Below are 21,696 nucleotides of genomic sequence, written 5' to 3'. Positions count from 1 at the left end.
ACACAAGAAAATAGGTGCAGGAGTAGGCCAACTGACCTCTCAAGCCTGCCCCACCATTACCAGGCATGGTTACTCTGCCCCAGGCCTCATCTCTTCTTCTGTACCAGTTCAATTAACCATCAATTCCCCAATCTTTCAAAAAATGTATTTACCTCCTCTTTAAATACTTCCAATCTAGTCTCCACAATGCTCTGGTAAAGAATTTCAGAGATTCACCTCCCTCTACAAGAAATTGTTAAGCACTTCAGTTTTAAATGACCGCCCCTTTATCTTGTGGCTCTATGTTCCATCATTCAATACTCTCCCACTGGAAACACCTACCCTGTCAAGCCCTTCTGCATCTTATTTGTTTCAATAAGATTACATGCATTCCTTTAACTACCAAAGAATACAGATCCAGCCATTCATTATAGGACAATCCTGTCATCCCAGGAGTTAGCCTAGTGAATCTCTTCTGGGCTGCGTCCAATGCCACATATCATTTCTTTAAGGGGTTAAAAACCGTTCACAGTATTCTAGGCGCAGCCTCTCCAACACTCTGTAGAATTGTAACAATACTTCTCTATTTCTAAACTTCACCTCCCTTGCAATAAAAGCCAATGTGCCATTTGCCTTCCTAACTACTTGCTACACCTGCCTGCTAACATTTTGTGATTCATGTGCAAGAATGCCTAGATCCTTCTGTACGTCACTCATTTGCAAACACACTCCATTTAGATAATAGCCATCCTTTTGAATCCTCTTACCAAAGTGCATGATTTTCCCCCACACTATACCCCATATACCAAGCTTTTGCTGATTCACTCAACTGATGTATATCTCGTTGCAGATGCCAAACATCCTCACTGCAATATTCTCTCTCATCTACTTACTTGGATACATTACACACTGGCCAAGCTAGTAGTAAATGATTAAGGGCCAAGAGCTCATCCTTGGGGCATTCCACTAGTTACATCTTTCAAGCCTGAAAAACACCCATTTAATCCAAATCTCTTTCTATCTGATAATCATGCTAAAACTTCCCCCAATGTTGTGTGTCATAAATTGCTCATTAGCTTGCCAAATGCCTTCTGGAAATCCAAACACACTACATCTACAGGTTCCCTTCTATTGACTCTGCTTGTTACATCTCCAGTAAATTTACATCTTGCAAGCTTATCAAAAATAGATCTCAAATTTGTCAAACATGATTTATCTTTCAGAAAAACACAGTGGCATGGTTTGATTACATTAAGCTTCTATAATCAAAGAAAATAGTCATTTAGAAACGCTAGCACTTTGCCAAGAGATATTAAGCTAACTGGCCTATAGTTTCCTGCATTTTCTCTCTCTCTCTTCTTGAACAAGGTAATTGTATTTGAGGTTTTCCAATCTACTGGTACACACCCCAAACTCAGTGAGTTTTGAAAACCTTCAACCAATGGCTCCACCATCTCTGCAACCACTTCTTTTAAAACTCGAGTGCAGGCCATCGGTCCTGGCGACTTGTCTACCTTTAGTCCCATTAGTTTTTCCAATGCCTTGTCCCTTACAGGGATTTTTTTTTAAACAAGTTCTTCCATGCTGTTTGAAACTTGGTAATTTGTTATGTTTTAGATAATAGCCAGCCTTTTGAATCCTCTTACTGAAGTGCACAACTTCACACTTCAGTAAGTGTAGGTATTCTCAGAATGACAAACTCTGAAAATGATACAATTTGAAGAGTCATTCATTGTGTAGACTGATGTAAAGTTCTGGTTTAAATTAACTGCCATTTATTTGCTTCCATTGTTAATTCCCCCATCTCACTCTCTAGAGATCTACGCTTACCTCAGCTACCATTGCCCTCTTTATATAATCACACAAGATTTTGAAGTTAGTTTTGATATTACTTGCCTGTTTTCTATCAATTTTCTCCCTTATCAGCTTTGTTCCACTGCTTGTACCGCCAACCTTTGCTACTTTGTACGCTCCAACCTCTGACTTGGTATTTTCCTTGCTTTCCTTAGTTAACTATGGATGGTTCCTTTTTCTCATTTATTCCATCCGGAAAGGTAGATTCGATGCCTGCACAGCATTGTGAAACACCTATTGATTACCAGTCTTTCATTATCATTGGGTCTAAATCCATGAATACCCTGCCCAACAGCAATATGGGAATACCCTTGCCAGAAAGACAACAGCAGTTCACTGTGGCACCTGACCATCATGTTCTCAAGGGCAATTAGGGTTGAGCAAAAAATGTTCGATTTCCCAGCAATGCCCAGGCCCTGAAAATGAATATTAAAAAACTCATGTGTACACCAGACCTGGAAAGGGTATGGGTGGCAAATTATCTGCTCATTAATGAATTAACTGGATTTTTATGACAATCTAGCAATCTCCAAAGGTTTGATTTCCAATAACCTGGTGCTCTATCAATTTAACAATATGCTCAGCTTCCAAAACTTCCACGTTATTTGTCCACAACCATAACCACAATGCCATCATTTGTCTTTTAATTATGTTATTAATGCAAGGCACAACGATAACACATTCAAATCGAGACATCAGTTTACACATGATAAAATTCCAATCTTTCCCAGGCTGGACTTTTCCACAGGGAGAGAATGAGGCCAGCTGCCAAATTCCATTCCCATATTTCTTACCAGCCAGTTTAAGTGGTGAATTGGCAAAGACTTATGACTGGGTCACATGCCTGCCCTCTTGGCCATAAATGGAAAAGACAGTAGATGAAGGAAAACAATGAAATCAAAATTTCCGTTGTCATTACAAACTTAACAGAACAAGGAAAGGATGATGACAGCACTGGCATTTTTGGCTCTGAAAAACTACAGTCAAGTTATGTGAACTAATATCCAAGAAGCAGCTCAAATTAGAAGGCTGAGCTAATCTAAATTTGGCATATTTAGCAGAGCCAAAGTCAAGTGTAGGTATTCTCAGGACTGACCGACTCTTAAAATGGTACAATTGGCTATCATAAATGTAATCCAATACCAAGGTAAAAAAAACTTGACCTGGAATAGAGCCAGGTTTTTACTTATGTTATTGATGTTCAATAGCCTTGAGTTGATTAGGAATCTACAAAATTAAATATTGAACTCCAACTCAATTTATAAGTTCTAGCACATTGTATAATACCTATGAATTAGGTAACAGTTCCAAGATTAAAGACTTTAACTTGTTAAAATTGGGACAGGTGAGATTCCATGGAACAGTTTGCTTCAACACTGTTGTTATACCATTTACAGAATGTGGTCTGCAATGCATTTTCTGCTCAATGTTTAGCAATATTAATGTCTGGAATGAGACCTCACTTCCAAATTCTATCAGTACACAGTACAATACTACATTATGGCAATAAAATTTAGTATAGAAAATAAACCAAAACACACCTATACATTGTGAGGTTAAACTTTTAACTATGATACTCCTTAAATCTAACATGAACTGGAATAATATGCACACCAGTTATTTAGTCTAAACAATGCAAGGTAATAAACTGTAATCAAATGCTGAAGGCATGGTTTATAATGCAAATTTAAAGAAAATTCTGAACTTGCACATCTACCATTTAATTACAAACATAACTAGTATTTTCCAAAGTAAATCTTAACATTTAAATCTAAGTAAAAACAGTTCAAAAGCAGATTTGTCAAAATAGTTTTGTTTACACATAACTCACAACTAAATTAACTGATAATTTCTTATTAAAAGTAAAAATAATTGACTTTGAACTTTACTAATAGTTACTAAACTAGACACTACTCTGCAGTACACCAAACAAAAGTCACAGTATATCATACACGTCACATGACAATGTTTGAAATATTTAGTGTCCTTCCATAGCACTAACAATGGTTCCAGATATTACTACAACAGTGGGCATTTTAATGAATTCCTTTGGTATTATGTAATAATTGTCAAATTATTGGAATAAAAAAGTAGTATTCTACTTTCCCTTGGTATTGTCCTTTAACCAAAACGTAATTTATATGTCCTCACCTAACAACCACACAGGTACATTTCTACCAGGTGCGACTGGATGCTGATAAAACCAGAATCCCGATTTATTTTATTCTGTCTAATCCAAGACCATGAACAAGATCAATTTCAGTGCTCCAACTGCTGTCCTAGATTAAATCAGCTAACTCAGCACAGAGCATGGATCAAATCTTGGACCACCAAATCCAAGTAGGTTTGCTACTTTTTGGATAAACTAGCTGAGCTATCAATAGCTGTGATAATTATTTTAAGTGTGAAGGTTATGGACTGGAGTTCCTCACCCCCCACCCCCAGTCTGTTGTTGTTTGCATATTTGTGTAATAGCTTTTCATACTCTCAGGATGTTGCAAAACTCTTTAGGAAAATCAAAAATCATTGGTTGTAAGTGCAATGACATCTTATCAACTAGCCATCTGGTACCCAAACCACAGCAGCAACAAAAGTGCTATAAATTTGCTTCACAATTTTTTTTCTTGAAGAAACAGAAAACCTACAATAAAATCCTTCCTTTCACTTGGTGGGACATCCCAAACTACTTTCACAATCAACGTACATCTTATGAAATATAGTCATTTCTGTTGGATAGGCAAACATGGCAATCAAGTTCCATTTGATGGGAACCAAAAATAGCAAATGGTGTTCATAGGGAAGTGGCAGAACACTTGGAGAATTGCCAGTTGCTCTTCAAACAAGTGCCACAGGATCTTTACTTTCTGAAGAGCATCCAGAACTTTAACATATCTTCTGGCAGATACGACCTCCAACAGTATAGCACTCCCTCACAATGTTGCATTGAGGCACTATCCTAGTTTTTAATGTCCAAATCCTGGCATGGGACTTGGATTCCTAACCATCAATTCACAAATGAATGTGTCACCACTGAACTGAGGTTACACAAAAATCAGAGCATGTACAATTTATTTTAATTTTTTAAATCTACAGAAATATGCCCATGATCATTATGCCAGTTTTGTACATTGGGTTTTCAGACAAACTTGCCTGTGTGCATTATTTTCAATATCAACCATGGGTTAATAGACTTGGTGATATATTCCTGCCAACTATCACCTGAATATGACATGCTCAACAAGGCCCAAGGGAAAGAGAAAAGGAAGCTTATGAAAGATACACTAGTAATTCACCTTAAGAGGCTCAGCCATCAAGTGTAGAAATCACAGAAATTTTTGTCCTTGTCACAAACACGTCCTATTTATTCAATACTGGAAAAATGTTTTTAAAAGCAGAGTTCAATATACAATAAATTTAAAATAATTAACATTATAAATAACATAGTAAAACTAAAAGCAAAGATCAGATTATTACCAGACTTCACTCCCCCCCCCAAAAATACTCCCAGAATAGTCAAGAATAGAACAAAAAAAAATCCAAAGTATAGCCAAAAAGTAAGTTAAAATGTACCTGTATAAAGGAATGCTATACATCACACGAGAAAAAAAACATGTAAATATCAGTAAAATATTATGATTAACATGTTCATGATAGGCCAATAAAAATGTGACTTTGATGTTATATTGATCATTTGTTTTCCTCTCTACATTAAATGCTGCAGATCAATTCTCAGCAATAAACTACTGAAAAGACCAAATTAAGAAAAAAAGTATCCCTGGTTGATTGTAGCTTTCACAAAGGTCTATGCAAGAATTGTCTGTCTATATAAACCCTGATGAGGATTTTACATGAAACTAAAACTACTTTAGATATCCTACTCCAACAAGCAATAATTTTCTAAATACCAAGATTTGATTTCAACTGGCAAAATGGCACATAGAAATTCCACACAACAAAACCTTAAATAAAAATAAATTGTAATCTAAGAGAGCTTTACATGTCTTGTTTATAAAGTGAACAAGTTATAACAAACACGAGTATTTTAAAATGTACTGCGTAAAATTCCATATCTATGGAACAGTTTCACAATTTATACACGGAGTTGTAAATAATTTTTTAAAAGATTTATTTAAAAACTATCACAACTTAAATGCACAGTATATTCACAGAATATCCAGTTCTTCTAAACTGAGTTTTTTTGCCATGTTTCTTGCAGTAATTTTGATTTATTGCACTATTAAAATTTGTCCCCAAGCACAAATAGAGGAGCTGCTTAAGCCAGTGTGTGGTTTTATTGTTTAAAATACTTTTTTTTAAAAGCTCTCTCAACTCAGAATGAAACAGCATTATTCCGTTTTCAAAGAATTCCTCTAAATGATGCTTGAATTATACTACATGTATAATGTTTCTGTCTTAAATCTTTAATCGAATTACATTTGGCATTCTTTGACATAAAAAACTCAAACTTGATTTCAAATCAAAGTATATTTTTAACCATGCTTAGCACGTCTCAATATTGCAGAAAATTTAAATATATAAACACACTTGCAAGATTTTGTACAATCTTATACGGTATTGTGTATCCAGCACTGACATCATATCAATTTCATTTTTCATGATTTTGAATAATTAAGACTGAGGACTAATAATGACTTGAGAAAACGATGTAATGATTAGCTTGATAATTAATCACTAAATTCGGAGAAAGAGGTGGAATAAACTAAAGGGGGCACTGCAGAGATTTGATTTTAGCAGTTTTAGATTACAGTTTAAGTAGGACAACTGGCAGGGATATTGTCTCCTCATATGATAATCAATTGAAACTGGAGTGTGCCTTGCCATGCCCCAGCAATCAGCTCTGGTCTCTAGCCTATCAGGATGACATGTGAACCGCCTAATCCTTCCTTTGTATGATACACAAGACTCTTGTTGTCAGTGCTGGTTTTTCATCAATTGTCTGTGAAAGCCTGTCTGATTTCTTGAAGATGACAGGCCACACTGAGAGCTTGCCCTACACTGTCCAAATGCCTATGTGACTTTAAGATTAATGTACTAATGAGTATATCTCTAATCAGATATCCACATGCTACAAGTTTGCCTTAGGCCAGAGCAGATTAGGACTTAATCCTACAGAAGCAATAAGCAATTATTCAGATTACTATCTAATCTGATTCAACAAAAATCAGTAATGCAGCTATAATTCCTGCAATATTAAATCTAGCAGCTCATGCTCAATGCATAATTATGAAGCATGCAACACTACATAACCTTTAAATTGTCCATGGTGAATTGTTTATTTAAATTTTAAAATGGGATATTATGAAATTATAATCTGATTTAGACATTCTTTTCTGAACTACCCGACAAACATCAAACAGTTTTAAATGATAATTAGATGTCCAACTTGGAAATAGTATCTTACAATATGTAATGCTACATCATGTTCGCTGGGCTATCCCAAGTCATGATTTCTCCATAATTACTTTCAAATGACCAAAAAATGTACAAGAGCATTAGTATCATACCTCAAACTGCCACTTAAAAATAGTGAAAAATATAGGCTTCCTTGTCTGCTTTAACTTTTTATTACAGATTCTGGTCAAAGTAATAACTATTTTAACATAACCTGGCACCACAGTATTCCCATAGAGAAAACAAAAATACCTTTGCATGTTATATTGTATCAAAGTCCACAATGCAACCTGGTACTAATATCTAAAGGTCATCTCTATTTGCATACCGATTTTGTATGGTTATTCATTTTCTTGATAAAACAAATTCCAATAACATACAACATTTGTATGCTGAAGAAGTGTGCTACTTATTTTTGTTTGGTCTTGAAAGACCTCCATTTCATTTCTTAAAACCAAGCATGGCTCTTCTGCAACCTTGCAAATTCCACCGTTACTGTCAACCCATCAGTATTTTTTTCTTGTGCAGATGCAGGAAAGAGCAAGAAAGAGAGGAGGGAGTCAAACAACATCTAATTGGTGCAAAATAAATAGTTGGAATGATAAAAGTGTTACTGTTTTAAACATCTATTTTACAGAAATATCTGAAAGTAAATAGCAAGAAGTTTTAACTCAAAATAAGTACTTCCAAAAATGTTTAAAAAGGAGTATCATGAATCTAAAGGCAGATATTCTTGAAGATATCTTTGCCAAGCCCTTATAAATTGCGTTTATTGTACTCTACAAATGCCTTCCCCATACTGTAGTATATCTGACAGCATTGCCAGCAAAAGGGAACCGTGGTAGTCATTTCCCAGGTTGGCATACCGATGCTCCTTCCTACCTGTGAACTCATACAGAGATACCAGGAAATACAAGTAACTTCTAAACCAAAATCAGCACCAAGGAATCTTCCTTCAAATTTGAACTGATAAAATGCACGCTTCATCCAGTCAAATTATACGTACTTGCAAAATGTTGGCTTTGCACAAATAATCTGTCCTCTAACAAATCTTATCAGCTCTATATTAACATACAGCTCAGCTATCATTTTGAAAGACCTTCCACGTTTCACTCTATCAATGATGTGCGGAGGATATTTCAAGACTACCTACAAACACACACTTCCTGATTAATTCTCTTATCAGGGTTAAGGGTTGAAAAAAAGTTAATTTAAATATATATCACTAGGGGCAATACCTTACACTTCTTAAAAGACGAAATACCATGTGTTTGTGCTGCAAAGAGAGTCAATTTCAAATAGGAACACGGAGCACACACCCCAAGGTCAAGGCATCAGGATGTAATCAACAACACCACACATCAGACATCACAAAGTAACAGGTTTCATCTTACAAACATCGCAACCTCAACAATGCCTAAACACAGAAAATAAACGGAATATTGACAGCTGGTTGCAGTAGTGTGCAATACCTGTCAAGAAAGTGGGGCGGCGGCGCTTACATCCATCACAAGTGGCAACCATAAAGTATTCCAGAAATTTAAATGTATCCTATCTGATGGTTGGATTTCACTCACTTTCGAATCTCCTCTGAGAAACAAGTCTTCTCCAAACGGAAAGTGTGCATTTGACTGATACTTGACTACAACCGTGTGCCTGTTTTCGACCCGAGTAACCTGCTGGCCTCAAAGATGCTTGCATTTATTTGATCGAACATTTATCGATGGATTCCACTGGTGAACATCTGAACAATAAAAATCACCAGATATTTTGTTAAACGACTAAACTGCAGCGAGGGAGAGATAACACGACCGGTATTCTCCCTCAATCCCAAACCAGTTTTATGGATTATCAGTTTGTAAAGGGGCGGGATCAAGTCTTCAGCATTTTCCAAAAACGCTCTCTACCACCAGCCAGTACAGAAAACATTAACTCTCCTCTAACGCCAGATTAGCCACTATTGATTGCCCCCACAGGATAAACAACTTGTTTGCACTTCTCAACTTGATATAGCACACTGCAACTTTGATTTATACAGCACAATATGTATTCAACGCTTCCATATCCTTATTACGAGATCTGTCATATTTTGTTTAGATAACGTAACGTCGAGCATGGCCTTCTCTGACCGCAGTTTAGCAACAACGCAACCTATTCCAGCCATTAGTCTGATACATAATCTACTCCCCGGCAAAAACTGACCCCCCTTCTACCGTACGTGGATGACATTCATCTTGTTAACGGAGCATTTCTATATTTTAATGTCTTACTAAATGATGGGAAATGTTGCCAAATTCAACACAACTCGAATTTTATCCCAGTAAAATACACTTCTGGTTCTACCCCAATCCTTCCATGTACTTGTCACGCAGTCTACTTTGAGTTCACCAAAAAGTGTGCCTATATCCATATAGTTCATTTTCTAAACACTTAGAATTAAAGAGAAACTAAGTATAAAAAGGAATAGTATTTGTGTAAAATATGGGGCTTGATCTCAAATAAAAGAATGCATCGATTAACTGAATGGATGGAAAGATGGCATTACAGAACAACTCAGATCTGAATGAAAGTTGGAAAACAAGGGATGAATGGAGAGGCAGGGGTGTGGGGTTAACATAGGAATCTAAAAATTGAAAATAAAGTTTAAAAATTAAATTTGGGTTCCCCGTGATGACGAGTTGGTGAGATGCAAGACACTGGTTCAGTACATTGCGCAGCAGTATGACTTGGAAATCAGCGATGCACATTCCACTATCAGAGCATTTCCTACCGCGCCAGCACTGACGGCCCATTTTACAACAGGAATGCCATTCCGAAGAGCTACTTGGAAATTAAAACAAGCAGCTTTTTCCCGGACAGCGTCAACTTCCCTGGACTGCAGGAAGTGCAAATCACTACAGATAAAGACTGGTAAAGTTGAGGAAATCGCAAATAAACAACCTTCGCCACAGATCCAGCCTAATTCAAGTAACATGACTCTTTGCAATAAGATGAAGTACAGGATAAAAGTCACTCCGTGATTGCGGAGAGAGTATGCACAGCATCGGGTATTCACTTCCAAAGTGAACTGTCACTGACACATTGCTATAAACTATTAAACGACTAACGATGGGAATTTAAAGTCAGATATGATGCAAATGACTACCAATGCAACGTCGTTACTCAGTGAAAGGTAACCGCTGTTACCAATGCCAAAAGTATTAAATGATTAAATGCACGATGTTAGGTTTCATCTCCCGTGCTATTTCAAATGGTTTTAGCAGGGACCCTGCAAACGACCAACAGAAATCCCACTGCTGCAAATATTACTGAGAGCACTGAGTAATAAAGGCGGTAAATTAAAACAAAAATGAACAATGACTCTTCCCCCCCCCCCCCCCACCCACCCACCCACCCACCCCAACCTTAGCGTGAATTATCCCTTTACATTGCACACAATCCCCGTTTCGGTCACCAAGTGCTCTCTGCACTTTCACACAGAACACACATGTCAAAACACAACCTCAGAAAAGTAAACGTACAGAATTTGGGGAGGGAGGGGGGGAGGGAGGGAGGGGGAGAAAGAGAAGCAGAAAAAAAACTCACTTACCGTACAAACCTCGACGATGCTGCGTCCTCAAGCCTCAGTTTTCCCCCCTTCTTGAAAAACGAATTAAAGTTACTTGAACAGCTCCAACTTGGTCGCCACCCTGGACGGAGGGGAGAGCAGAGAATCGACCATGTTACCAACACATCAGCTCGTCATCACTCAGCACCACAACAACACGTTCACGGGCCATGTGAACATTAAAGATTAAACAAAACCACGGCTGAAACAATAACAAGAGAGTATTAACATTTAATTCCCTCCTCGGGTGAGCACAACGCAAGTTTTTAAAAAGGGGGGGGAGGAGGAGGAGGAGGAAAGGGGGGGGGAAAAAAAACAATTTAAACCACAGTTATATCCACAGGCCGTAATTTGCTTGAAGCATTAAACAATTACTGAGGTAGTCTAGTCATTAAAAACTGAACTGTGTCTCTTTTTTTTGCAGCGAATAAGTTTCTATTTTTACTGACCAGGGAGATGAAGGCAAATCGACTGTGAGGACTGAGATTTGTAATACATTAAATTGTTTCTCCCTGAAGAAAAAGATGCAGCACTTTAAAGGACGGACACGCTGAGGGCTATAGATAGAGCCATTTCGCAGTGAGTTAGAGAGAGAGAGGAGAGAGAAAGCCCCGCTCGGTTAGTCAGGCTCCCTGTCTGTGTGTAGCTGCTTCTATATTTAGCGGAGCGGCAGCGCCGGCGAGCGGGAGGCGGGGCCCGCGCCGGGCGCGCGCTCGCTCGCTCGCTCGCTCCCGCCTCCGTCCAGCCCGCCCTCGACGTCACCGTCAGGCGGGGGCGGGGGAGCGCGCGCGCCCGCGGGAGGCGGGAGGGAGAGCGGGCCCGCGCGCGCGCGCGGATATATACACACACACACACACACACACACACACGCCGCCGCCGGCCGCATCACTCACTCACGCAAGCCCGTTTCCGTCTCAAACGCCCACCCCACCCCAGGGGAGCGGGTAACCCTCCGCGCACTCGTTTCTCTCTCTCTCTCTCTCACTCACTCACTCCCGGGCTTGCGTGAGGCAACCCGGGGCCGGGCGAGTGGGATCTGCCACCGTCACCAAACAACTGTGGGGTTTTGCTTTTGTTCCTTTACAGACTCAATTCAGGTGGTTTGCATTTGCAAAGGTTTGAATATAAACTGACTTCTTTTGAGGGGGGGGGCTGGAGAGCTGCTTGCAACATGTCTGCTGGTTTCTGCATGCATGGAATGGAGTCTAAAAAATATTAGCTACAAGCGCTTCTCGCCCACTTGCACCGGATAAACTTTTTGCACGGCGCGGTAACTGTTCTTTTAATGTTTGCATAATTTCAACCCCCCCCCCCCCCCCCTTCAATCCAGTGCCCGGATTCAGTCTCCCTCCGCTCCGTTGACGTCACGGCTGAAGCTGTCAGCCCCCGGCGCGGACCTGTCAATCACCCGAAGTTGTGCAAGGGGAAGGAGCGGCGGCCGCCGCTGCAATGTGTTGTGGCATTAGCAGCGATTTCATTCCGCACGTCATCGGTAATCAATCGCAACAAACTGTTAGTTTTAATATCTGTGCAGCAATAAAAACTTATGCAAGCAGACCCTCCAAAAGAGCTGTGCCGGCCAAAAGACGCTGGCATAGGAAAAGATTAAAATTCTGTTTTTGTATTTCAATGACCCCCCAGATTATTATTCCTGTTGGTCAAATCAATTTTAAAAAACCTCCAGTCGTTGGATTAAACACTAATGATAAAATTGTGGAAATCTGGTGTACTCACTCACCCGGCTTGTTTGAATGGGCTTTACTATTTTAATTAGACGTTGACGTGCATGACTTTGCTAAGGTATAGTTTCTTAGACATTTTCTTTGTAAAAGAATGGTATTGCGCAGTAATGTTAATTTTAAAAGCATTTATTAGTAAATACATTTCCCTTCAATTTACTGGAGGATCATAGGGTAACAGATCCCCGCGTAAAGCCATCAATCATATCTGATAACCCACTTTAAATACTGTACTGTAAAATATTATTGCTTTCAGTCTCTTTATGCAACCGATTTACACATTCATTTTGTTATAGATGAAATGCCTTTCCACAGCACGCAAGGTGAAATGGTCATGGGCAATGAGCTCATAAGTTTTGTTTAAATACGATAAATAAAATCTTTGCCTGGATGGCAAGAAAGCAGATAATTTCCCTCCCTAATGCTGAGCACCTCAATTTCATACAGTAGTAGGTATCTAAATTGGGGTGGTTATGGCAGCATTTAAATTATACGTATGTGAAAAGCGCGTGGGAAACAATTCTCCCACGTGCCTTTTAGAGCCGGTAAACATTTCTTATCGCTAATAAGCTTTTGTCGGACAAGTAAGAGTTTATTTTACATTTGCTTGAAATTAACTAAGGGGGGGAGGGGATTGTCTGTAAACAGTGCTGTGGCATGAAACAACTTACCTAAGGAAACGATACATAGTTTTATAGTTGCTATTTTTGTAACGTTTATCTATTATATAATAGATAAACAACCTTTCATGCATCCTAACAACATACCGACCCTGTCTTGGTGTGCATCGAATGGACAAGCTACTGGACTTCGATGCAAATTAAGAAGGGCCGGTGAAGGCAGACCAAAAACTTGGAGAAATGAAAGAAAATAGAATGGCCCACAAGCATAACCAAACTTACGGAGATTAATGGGCACAGGCATTTGCACCCATTGAACAAAATAAACCTCAGGAGCCCTGGCAAATGCACCATACCGACCACCACTGTGACTAAGTAAATTAAGTATATTTAGATTGCACAACATTCAGAAAGCTTTACCACAATTTTGGGGTATGTCCTCCACTAGTGCACCCTTTTTCCATTTGGACAAAATAGCCTGGCCTCTCATATACAAGGTCACTGATTTTCGCCAATGAAATTGGATCCATTGTTTATTAATTAGATATTAGGGATTTTCACCATGTTTTGGGAATTGTATTTAGCAAATCCAACCTTCTTTAGAATTAAAATAATCAGACTTCCTGAATCAATCCTGTAGTCCATTCTGGTACATGAGCAAACTCAAATGAAAAACAGCATTATTTTATAATTTGATAATTTTGAATTGTGTAATCATGTAAAGAAAATGTATATATGTGTGAGAAGTCAAATAGGTTTGCAAAGTTGTTTGCTGATAATTGTTCATGTGAATTTACAGTTGCAGATTGACAAAGGGAGAGAAGTATCCAAGCCACTATAAATCTATAGGTTTTTTTTGAAAGGGGGTCTCAATCTCACGCACCATATTGTCGGACTTTATTTATCCCACTTAGATAGTGACCTTTAAAGCAATGTTAAAGGCTATGTTTGAAGGAAGGTTTTGGAGTTTAACACTCATCAAGGTTAGAATATTATGTTTGAATTTTATTTTCTTACCACATTTCCGTTAATTTTCAATTATAGCAGTAGTCAACAGCCAAGGTTGCAAAATAACTCAATGAAGTATCCATTTCTTATTTGCAGTAATTCTACAGAGTCGGGTGTTGCTGCAGTCTACATTAGAAGCATGACCTAGAGGACAGCTGTAAATTATGTATGTCAAAGTCAAGATTATGTCAGCCAGTTTTTGGAATTTTGGAAATCCGATTGATTTAAGTCTGTCACTAGTGATATCTTAACTTTTTCCATTTAATCTATTAAAATTATTCTTATGTAGCAATGAATGAGAAAGGTAATTTGATAAATTAAGTTTTGAATGTACAGCCTAAACCATCTGCACACTATAACCAGCTGCTACATTTACTCAGAACAGATTAATATCAATGTCTTGGCATACCTACTCTTTTGTATCTGTTATAACTGGTTTAGCTATTAAGTAAAAAGTTTGCATATGCAAAAATTATATTTGATAGAAACATGAGTAATTTAAATGTTTGCAATATCAATAATGGAAATTTATATTATTAAATATTTGTCTTTTAGATACAGGTTAACAAAGTGATGAAGATCTGTGGCAGCAAGTGTTATACATCTTGATTTTATAAAGCATCAACATTTATCAAATACTTTATCAAAGTGGCTTAATAAACAGTAAAATTCTACCTTTATCTTTACCAACATTACCAATATTACTAAACAGACATTTACCCAGATGCCTCAAAAGAAATCAGAATTACCAATAATGGTTCATACAATATAGAAGTTGATTTTTCCAAGAAGATTTTACATGGAACTAGCAAATGAATGTAATTTCATTGAATTAAAGCAACATATATATTCCCCATTTTATCCTGTATGCTGTATTCCCTTGTTTTACTGAGGAGTATTTTTAACTGTAATTTCAAACTCTCCTTTGTTCACCATGTATGGCAATAGACAACACCGTCAGCGTTTAAGAGCTAGTACTTTGCGATAATACAATTATTCATGTGCTGCATTTCTTTAAACATAAAGTTGGTAATAGTTCAATTATTAGAATAAGTGTAGCAATTACAGTTTTCTTTCTGCTTAGGTAAAGTTATACTGCACACATAAACACTGTAATTGGGCGTAAACATCACACTTTTGTTACTTTTAATTTCAAAAACTCACCAATGCCTTTCTTCCCTTTCTATGCTCTGCAGCACCTGCTGCAGGGTCGGTTGATCAAACGGTGCAGGTAAAGAAAAAATCCTAAAGATAAAGCCAGACCAGCTGGCTTTGAAGAGAAACCCCCCCTCTTCGGGATGAGCTTGCTTCGATCTGTTTCAACTCTGAAGACAGCGTCTTTTTCCCCTCTCGATGTTGACCTATAGTAGCATGATGCTTTGCACAAGTAGCTGGTTGCCCTGTGTCCACCTGCCTCTGTCACTCTGGGGTAAATTTAGCCCTGAAAGGTATCACTAACAGTCAGACCTTTGTCAATTCTGGCAAGAGAAATAGGATTAATGCCCAAGTAAGCATGAACAGGGGTCAGATGGAAAAATGAAATCAGAAGTCTTATCCAAAAATCTTTTTTTTTGCCAATTAAATTACTTACATATGCCAGAAAGTAATGTTTTACTTTTAACTGAAAATTATTCTGTCTTGCAGCAGCAGACTATATTTAGTAGCTAATACATTACAAATCTGTAGGTTGACAGAAAGTAACATTGCTTACTAAGTTGGATTAGTTGCACAAAAAAGCCTTTCTGTCACAATATTCCATTTTTTTAAAACCAGAAAGTTTTGTCTTTTGACTATTAACTGTTGCCTCAAATTAAATAAAATCCACACTGCATTTCTTCAACACCAGGATCAGAATTATAACTTCAACATGAACCAAGTAGAAATAGAATCAAATAAAATATTGTAATATATCATCATTACTGTAAGTTTAGTAGCATTTTAAAGTTTGAACTGCATGGATTTCGTATTGTATTTTATAAAGAAGTAGGTGACAAGCTGTACATTCAACTACAATACAAATGTACCAAAAACATGAAATTTGCATGATGTCAATGTATACTATTTATGATGTCAATTCGAAAGTCACATCTAATTTTACTGTTTTACGTACTAAAGATAAATGTTTTACTCGTGATAAGAAAGAAAGTGAAAAAGATGCATGTTTAGATTTTCCCATGTATTTACACTTGTGAATGATTTGTATTTCCAAATCACCACTGCATATTTTATTTTAATGCTGCAATAATATTGCATCGTTAACCATACAACATGCATCCTTTATAAATGAGAGCAAGTAAGGTTACCTGGAACATGTAACAGCAAACTGTTTTCACACCTAATGAATGGCTGATATTGCGAATTATCATGTCGTGTTTTCACCGCTCAAGCCAGGGCACACCAAATGGAACTTTGATCCAGGTTATTCATGTGTTTCTGTTTGTGAATCTGTCTGTGTTTAAAGACACTGTAGCACCTATGTCTTCGTTCCACTGACGATAGTATTAGTAACCCATGAGTCAAGAAGAGATTTTTGTTTCAATATTGTGTTCACTGGGAACCAGTCTGTTAGTAGACAATCCCATTTTTATGCGATATTATAATTAAACCGCATAATCTGTGGAAATGCTATGACCATACTGTGGTTCAGATTTTAAAATTATGCTGTTGTAAACTTCACATCAATATCCTGGCAAGTACTGTGGCCATTACCAGTCCTGAGGTACTCGTGGCAAGCCAGTGCAAACACAATGACCTCATCACTGCCTTTACCATTCGGAAGTTTCAGCAATAACAGTGGAATTATTTTGAAGACTCTTTCTCCAACAATGTCTCCTTTGTACTTTAAATGTGTAAACAATGCTGTTTTTGTAAAAGCCTAGCTTCTTGCTTTGTGTTTTATTCTCAGTCACAAAAATTGGCAGACCCTTGGTTGTCAACACATTGAAAAAAACCTAAAATGAATATTATTGGATGTGACCAATTACCTTTGGTAAAATATTATTTTGTCACTAACTCTGGTAGTATTAACATTTTATGTTGAACTAAGTTATGATGAAGCATTTCTGGGGCTTCTGGAAGGAGGCAGGCTTAATGTATGATAACCTGCCTGGAGATGAATCAGGAGTCATGAGTATCCATGGTCTTCCTTCCATGGCCATAACTACCTTTATCAGCAAGGCCACCAAAGATGCTGTTGTAGGGGCACGAAGGACACTGTTGTCAGAATTACCCTTGAGCACAGTCAGACTGAAACATCTAAAGCAATAATCCTTTTGAAAAGGAATAATTTCTTTATATCTCCCAAATAATAAATGCACCTGGAATGTCTTCTGGGTAACCTTTTCCAACAGATCTGAAGTTCTCATCTGTGAATGTCTCTAAGCTTAAGACCCATCTCAAATAGTAGTGAGAGCAGAATGAGGATGTAACTGGGCCATGAAAATGACACAGCTCCTTGAGTTTGGGCATGCTGAGTACATGGTCTGCAGAGAGTACATACCCTGCTCTAATCCCCCCCACCGTTGGAAAAGTGAGAATGGGGGAAAATTATGAGGAAGTCCTCCCAAGATTGTTGACTGGCCCTTTGTCAGATGACCATCCATTTAAATTATATGTTGCACCAAGTGTTCCAAGTCTGAACTTGATTTCTACAGGAATCCCATGCTCTTAGCTAAGAAGCCAGGGTACTGACACATTGAAATCAATCGCTGGCAAAGCACCGAATGCCAAGCAAGAAAAACAACCACTTAAAGCAAAACTGTTAGCACCAAGAGATCAAATACTAGGATAAATCCTGAAATGGTTTGATAAATTTTATTTAAATTCTTACATTGCTGCTGAATACAGATTGGTTAGGCTTTGCATTTCATGCTACACTACTTTCAAAAATGTAGGCACAGGAAGGTATTCAGTGAACTACAACATAAAATATTCAGTTATTTAAACAAGATGCAATGGCAGACTAACCAAATGTTAATTGTCTTTCTTTAGAGGGAGAAGATTGAGAAGATGAATAACTCAATATTTTAAAGTACAGAAGATGTCCTACATTGCAAACAGTGCCAATACATACATAATTAACTGTGACGTATGTGAAGTACTCTGGAATATCAAGAGGTCATGAAAAGTTCTAACTAGATAAATTGGTAAATTGGTTTATTATTGTCACATGCACCAAGGTCCAGTGAAAAACTTGTCTTGCATTCCATTTGTACGGATCAGTTCATTACAATAATGCATTGAGATAGTACAAGGTAAAAAAAACGCAATGCAGAATAAAGTGTTACAGAAAGGCAGACAATGAGGTGCAAGGTCATAATGAGGTAGATTGTGAGGTCAAGAGTCCATCTTATCATACTAGGGGACCATTCAGTAGTCTTATAACAGCAGGATAGAAGCTGTCCTTGAACCTGGCGGTACGTCCTATCAGGCTTTTGTATGTTCTGCCCGATGGGAGGGTTTAGAAGAGTGTCTTTCTTCAAGAAGAATGGATAAGATTGGATGTTGCTTAATTTCAGTTGTGATCATAGAGGCACAGATAAGCAACTGGTGAGCCGCGCATAAAGCTAGGGATTTTAAGAATTTTTATGGAATGGAAAATAATACTTCTGCTGAAAGAAGTTGCTGCCTTCAGAAAAACATCAGAATCAGGTTTATTATCAGTGACATATGTCATGAAATCTGTTGTTTTGTGGCAGCAGTACAGTGCAAGACATAAAGACATAAAAATTACTATAAGTTACAAAACTAAATAGTGCAAAAGAGGAATAACGAGGTACTGTTCATGGGTACATGGACCATTCAGAAATCTGTTGGCTGAGGGGAAGAAGCTGTTCCTGAAACATTGAGTATGAGTCTTCAGGCTCCTGTACCTCCTCCCTGATGATAGTAATGAGAAGAGGGCATGTCCCAGGTGGTGAGGGTCCTTAATGATGGATGCTGGCTTCTTAAGGCATCTCCAAATGTCCTTGGTGCTGGGGAGAGTTGTGTTTATGATGGAGCTGACTGAGTCTATAACCCTCTGCAGCCTCTTTCGATCCTGTGCATTGGAGCCTCCATACCAGGCGGTGATGCAACCAGTCAGAATAATCTCCACTGTACATTTGTAGAAATTTGCAAGAGTCTTTGTTGATAGACCATATCTCCTCAAACTCCTAATGAGCTAGAGCCACTGGCCTGCCTTCTTCGTGATTGCATCAATGTGTTGGGCCCAAGATAGATCCTCTGAGATGTTGACACCCAGCAACTTGAAGCTGCTCACCCTTTCCACTGCTGACCTCTCAATGAAGACTGGTCAATGAATGTCTGATTGATCATGGAATTGAAAACTAAAAAGATAAGCATGAATGTCTTTAAAAATGCTATGGTAAAAAAATTAGATTTAATGTTAGATTAATATCCAGTAATTTCACTATTACCTAAAAAATGTATATAGCCTTATCTTCTTGAAAGTTTCACCTGCATTTATTCATTTTCCCTAAGGCAACATAATCCATATAGTGGAAATTAATTCATTCTAGACGGATTGCACTGAATGTGCTATGTAGCATTTTTTCTTCCATATTTTCTAATGTTGGTGAAATTAAAACCATCAATTGTAGATCTGTGAAAAGTCTTTCGGATATAAATGACCAACTGCATCAAATTACGTGTGAGTATTCAGTTTCAATATTATGTTATGGTGGATAGAATGTTTGACCTAGCCAATTCTTCATTCATCCAATTGACCTAATTTTAGCAACAATAATTTTCACTTTTACGTCACACTCAGTTAAAATAATGTGTACTAACACACTTCTAGAGGTTATAATAACGATCTAATTAATAAGATATTGAGGAATGAATGGTTGAGATGGTGACTAAAGGCCAGGAAAGATCTTAAGAGATAATAATGAGACTGTTTCTAAGCAATTACTCCAGATGATGCTGCAAAGGAAATCAGCGTCAGAAGAGTGGAAGGACATGTGTAACATAGAATACTAAGGAGATGAGGATGAATATCCTAGATCAATTTGTAGACATTATGAGCTTTTTAAATTAGTATGTTCCAATATTCCAACAGAATGAAAGTTGGAAGAACCAAGCTGAGAATGCACTAGGCTGCAGGCAATTATAGGTTGCAATTTATGAAAGTTTACTATGAAGAAATTAACAAAGTGATCTTTATAGTGGTTTGATCAGGTGTTAAGAGAGATTGTTAAAGCAGTGGGGGTCTGGCTCTCGATAATAAAAAGCAGTACATTTATTTATAACTTGCTGCTAATATTCAGATATTTGCATAGTGTAATCAAGGCCAAGTAAGTACCAGGTTGCATTAATTATAACTAACTGGAGACCTAAATGTCTCATGTATTAAAGGTATGAGAACTACACCATGAGGGGGTTAGTTACCTTGTTGATTTCATTGATTGGCTTTCATTGTTTGTGGAACCAAAAGCTTTTTATATGGTTTTACACATGCAAAAGTCTACAACCTTCCCATTCCTCTTGTATGTAAACAGCCAGTCGCTAAGCGTCGAGTTCCAGAGGACCACCACTGTCAGCTAAAACATGGACCAAATATGTTTCACCAAGTTACCATGGCAACAAAGTAAGTATCTCTCATTATAATGCTCTATTAGTCCTTTTTCAGAAATCTGAGGCTGCATATTGAACAAGTGACAGCTTTTATTCAATAATTTTGGAGAAGAAATTGAGATTATTTTTCAGGAAGTAACGAAGAGCAAAGCAGGCCTTTGATTACGCTGCTTCTCTGCATCATGAACAAGAGACCTTGTGTTTATTTAGTATAAGACAACCAGATAGGCCTGATCTTTATTAATATCTTGCAGTTTAAGAGGAAGTGAACTGCATATAGCCTTCATGAATGGCTTAGCAAACTTTTGCAACAACTGAAAGCCTTTTATAGATGACAATTTTGAAGTATATTTTAAATTTTACTGGTGAAACATCAGTGCTCAACTTATTGAATTTATTTTCCTGTTAAATAGATACTTTCACCTGTGATTCTCCTAAGTCTGTGGTGGGAATTCTGCCGCAAGAAGTCTACTTTTGTTTTTTTACAGCCAAATACGTGAATTTCAAATGGCCCAAACTCTGACAATTATAGATTACAAAGCACACCCATTAAAGACAAGATAGTTGGCTTGACTGACACCCCTACTGCCAGCTCAGTATCAACCCTTTCCATCACCAGAGCAGCATACTGAACTATGTGCAATCTACAGGATGCACTACAGTAACTAACCATGGTTACAATGACAGCACTTCCTTACCCTGTGCTTTTTACCATCATGAAGGACAAGACAGCAATGCCATGAAAATACCAACTTCTGCTCCCAACTGCTCACCATCCTGATTTATAGCACCGGATCAATTTTACTAGTACTTCCTTCCTATCACCATTAAGCAAGTACCATAATCACATGGACTGTAGTATTTCAAGGAGAAGACATATCAGTACCATTTCAGAACAACC

At 37.7% G+C, this 21,696-nt stretch overlaps 1 protein-coding gene and 1 long non-coding RNA gene across 15 annotated transcripts in view; one reads left to right on the top strand and one right to left on the bottom strand.

Moving 5' to 3' along the window:
* The window catches only part of mef2cb (myocyte enhancer factor 2cb), a 191,553-nt gene extending 174,475 nt beyond the window's left edge, over positions 1-17,078 (bottom strand). For 3 of the 13 annotated variants that reach the window (XM_052020242.1, XM_052020248.1, XM_052020251.1), the window contains exons 1-2: positions 11,302-11,511; positions 10,835-10,934 (exon numbers count right to left, since the gene is read on the bottom strand). The gene's annotated coding sequence lies outside the window, so the exon portion shown is untranslated. Of the gene's footprint in view, positions 1-8,822; positions 8,987-10,834; positions 10,935-11,301; positions 11,601-15,383 lie in introns of those variants that run through there. The other 10 variants (XM_052020252.1, XM_052020249.1, XM_052020246.1 and 7 more) reach the window with 8 other exon arrangements.
* Positions 11,849-15,393, top strand: LOC127572716 (uncharacterized). 2 transcript variants are annotated; one of them, XR_007956662.1, is made up of 4 exons: positions 11,849-11,949; positions 12,183-12,344; positions 14,316-14,385; positions 14,775-15,393. It is a non-coding gene; the product is annotated as an uncharacterized LOC127572716 (long non-coding RNA). The 2 variants fall into 2 exon arrangements; XR_007956661.1 differs by having other exon boundaries at positions 11,853-11,968.
* Positions 17,079-21,696: the final 4,618 nt, after the last annotated feature.

This window comes from Pristis pectinata, chromosome 7 (assembly GCF_009764475.1).
Source record: "Pristis pectinata isolate sPriPec2 chromosome 7, sPriPec2.1.pri, whole genome shotgun sequence".
Taxonomy (NCBI): Eukaryota; Metazoa; Chordata; class Chondrichthyes; order Rhinopristiformes; family Pristidae; genus Pristis; species Pristis pectinata.
This window is presented reverse-complemented; position numbering and strand designations above follow the sequence as displayed.